The sequence below is a fragment of the Lingula anatina genome, chromosome 6, assembly GCF_051362555.1.
Source record: "Lingula anatina isolate TDL-2025a chromosome 6, LinAna3.0, whole genome shotgun sequence".
Lineage (NCBI taxonomy): Eukaryota > Metazoa > Brachiopoda > Lingulata > Lingulida > Lingulidae > Lingula > Lingula anatina.
In genome coordinates, this window is record NC_141772.1 from 14,877,453 (window position 1) to 14,881,475 (window position 4,023).

Sequence of the window (4,023 nt, forward strand, 5' to 3'; positions counted from 1 at the left end):
TTAGTACATACATGTACCCTGTGTGTCCCAGCACAAGCCACACTCACATACTGACGACATGAAACTCCAGTTAATTAAGGGTACGAGCTAACATATTGACAAAGATATCAAAATGCTTCTGGACAAAATCGGTGTCTATTTTTTCTCTAATGACTCCTTGCAAAATACGTGTGTGTCGAAATAATCTGTTTAATCTTAGAATGAAAATGGGTTCTTCACCTTTTCAAGTTTAGACGAAAAGGAAACCAGGTCACCGCCATTGGCCACACAATCAAACCTTGCATCAGCCCATGGTTTGCTTGCTTTTATGTCATTGAATCGGTAACAGTGATTGTTTTGTTGGTTCTCAGTGTACCCCAAGGGGCACTGGCTGTGGATGGCTTTAATTCAAAGAAATAAGAAAGAGATGCCTATAAGATCATAAAAACGGTAATATAGAAGATAAGATTCACTATTTATTTTCACCACATGTCTTTGACATTTTGTTGCAAAATGGTTCAATAAGTTAATTCTGGGATTATGATGTAATTTGCTTTCAGCATGCAGGGAGCGCTGTAAACATAATCTTAATATTCAATTTTGCTCGACTTTTTTGTAAAAACAACGTATTAAAACTGAGTCAGGTTCACTGTTCTCTGTTTTAGCCTGGGGACATTGATGATAGGTAAATGTTTATTAATAAAACAATAAAAACCGAGCGATATTAATATAATATAAAATAACATAAGAAGATGGGGAAGCAATTGCTACACCAGGTTGCCGACTGATTGGCGGCTTTTCAGTATATTGCGCTTGCTCCTTACAATTGCGATGGCCAACATTATATTTAACATAAGAGAGAATGAAAGAAAAAGAGGGAGGCGAGTTAAAGGATAATCAAGCACGCCTGACTTATTAGCGACTTTTGTTCATTACCTTTCACTGTAATTTTCCTTGCTTTGCAAATGTAAGGCCGGCTACTTCGACAATCGAGGTCGTTCAGATTATAATCTGGGTAAATCTCGACGCAGTTTTGTGTCCCGGCCAAATTATTGGGTTGCCCTTGGGACCATACTCTGTTTTAAATATGAAATAAAAATGAAGCTTTATATATAATTTGGTTGTTATGTACATAAACATACAAAGTTTGAAACACAATTTTTTTTTGTATATACGTCATCAATCCATTATCAGTCTCCTCTTTTTACGTCTCTGTTAATGACTTACATGGTAAGACCAGTATCTTGCACATCTCCCCATATCTTAAATTTTCAGAGGAAATACATATACAATGAATGGGGCAAATTCATTAGCAAAATGTGCAGATTGCACGAAAAGTTCGTTCTTGTCTCTGAATACTTACGCAACGGATGTATCATTATTGCCGTCAGACCATAGGAATCTATTTCCATTCAACTTGTTATAGCCAGTCCACCATTTATCATTCTTTGGATTGTAGTTCCGATATATTTTTAACACGGAGATCAACCATTCCTAAAGTTCAGAATTATGATATAAATATTAGTTCAAGGTGCAATGTATCTTTTCCTATCATCAATGTCATTGTTTTTGAATTATTTAAATTGAAAAAAAATAGTACTGATCTCAGACAAATATGATTAGAAGAAATCGATGACCAATTTTGCCTTAAATTTATCATTTGCAACATTTTACAGATATTTGCTTTATGGCTGCAATTGGTGCAGTGATACGCTTGTTAACAGTCATAAAGCCTGGAATTTTAAACTTAAAGGGTACACCTTAAAGCAATAATAACTCTTCGTTTCGGCCAAAAAATGAATTTTCCTGGAGTAAACAACAATTTTCCCATACTTTCCAATGGTTAATGAATCCATTTTTACATTCAAAGTTGGTCCCTGTTTTTTTTCTAAAAAGTTTGGTTTTTTGTTAAAATCTCTTAAGAGATTTTAACAGAGTATAGCCATCAATGGAGGTCACGTGGTCTAAAGACAAGCTCAGATATCAGGATAATAGCTATAACTGCTGTTTTTGTGGTAAAACAGAATATATTATATTTCTATGAGTTATTCACAAGATTTTTGTTGTGAAATATAGATCTCATACGAAGAGTTATTATCCCTTTTATGAAGGTTTCTATGATAAATATTATCCGTTTTTTATAAACCTTTTTAAATTAGTGTTTTATACATTCTTTCAAGTCTCAATCCCCTTCATTAGAATCACCAAAAAGATTTCAAAAACCCTTCACATGCAACCTTTCCATATTCGGATAATATCTCGACAAGTCTCATTCCATCAATTGCTCTGGATGCCCATACATCTGTTTTATGTATGGGGAGGGCAAATCATTTCGTTACCTTTTCAAGTTTAGACGAAAATGAAACCAGGTCACCGCCATTAATCACACAATCGAACCTTGCATTAGCCCATGGTTTGCTTGCTTTTATGTCGTTGAATTGGTAACAGTAATTGTTGAATCGGTTCTCAATGTACCCCGAGGGACACTGGTTGTGGATGGCTTTAAATGAATGAAATAAGACAGATATATCTACAAGTTCATAAGACCGGTCACACAAAAGATAAGATTCACTGCTTAAGTTTCACTATACTCATCTAACTACTGGCTACACGTGGTATATTGTTGCAAAAAAGGTTATATAGATAAAATCTAGAATTATGATCCAATGTTTTTTCAGCGTGCACAAAGCACTGTAAACATCATCTTAACCACCGATATTGTCTTTGCTTTTTGTGAAAACACCATGATAAAATGAATCAGATTCACTAAGCCTGTTGTAATCTAGGGGGACTGAAGATGGCAACTGTTTGTAACAATAGAAAACCGATCGATATTGACAAAATATAAAATTACATCAGAGGGATGGAAGACAACTGCTACGCCTGGCAGCCGCCTGATTGGAGGCTATTTCAATACCTTGCGCTGCTGTTCTCTTTGCCTTACATATGTATGGCCGACTACTTAAACAGTGAAGATCGTTCAGATGATAATCTGGAAAAATCTCTACGCAGTTTTGTGGCCCAGACAAATTGTTAGGCTGTCCTGGGGACCATATTCTGTTTCAAATATGAAATAAAAAATGAAACTCGTTACAGTATTGTGATGACTTATCATCAACATATGCATAAGAAGTTAGAGTGAAGCTGTGGCGTATTCATTTCGAATAGTCAAAATACAAAGCTGGAAAAACAGTATTTCACTTTATTTTATGTTATATAGTCATCAATTCATTATCAGTATCAATTTATTTTACGTTTTTTATTAATAATTTACACTGTAAGACCAGTATGTTGCACATCTAGCGCATGTCTTAAAACATCAGAGGAAATACATGTACAATGAATTATAATAATTAGGCAAATTCATTGGCAAAAAGTGCAAATTGCATGAATTGTTAATACTGTCTCTGAATACTTACGCAAGGGATGTATCAGTATTGCCGTTAGACCATAGGAATTTGTTGCCATTCAGCTTGTTATAGCCAGTCCACCATTTACTATTGTTTGGATCGTGATTCCGATATGTTCTCAACACTGAGTTCAACCATTCCTGACGATTAAAATATAATAGGATAATAGTTCAAATAAGGTGCGATATATAGATCTTTACAATCATGAATAATATCATTTTTATCATTGGTGCTGTATACATTGAATTACTTCAGATTGAACAAATTAATATGCTTCGAAAAAATCATTTCCTTTCAAATAATAATATTTTACAGACACTTGCTTGAATGACTGCAATTACTGAAGGCTACAGCTTTAGCAGATATTTAGCCTGAATCTAAAATGTCAAGGGGTTTATCTTATTTAAGGTTTTCTTTATAGTATCAGTTGCGTTGTTAGACACTATGCATTTCATGAACTCTTGCCAGTCAAAAATTGAATCCTTAAAAAAACATTTAAATCCAAAAACTCTCCACGTGTGACTTTTTTTTTCTTTTCGTCGATTCTTCATCGATATCTAGTTTGACATATACTCATTCATCTGTCTAATGTAAGAAGGACTTGGTTGCTTTACCTTTTCAAGTTTAGACGAAA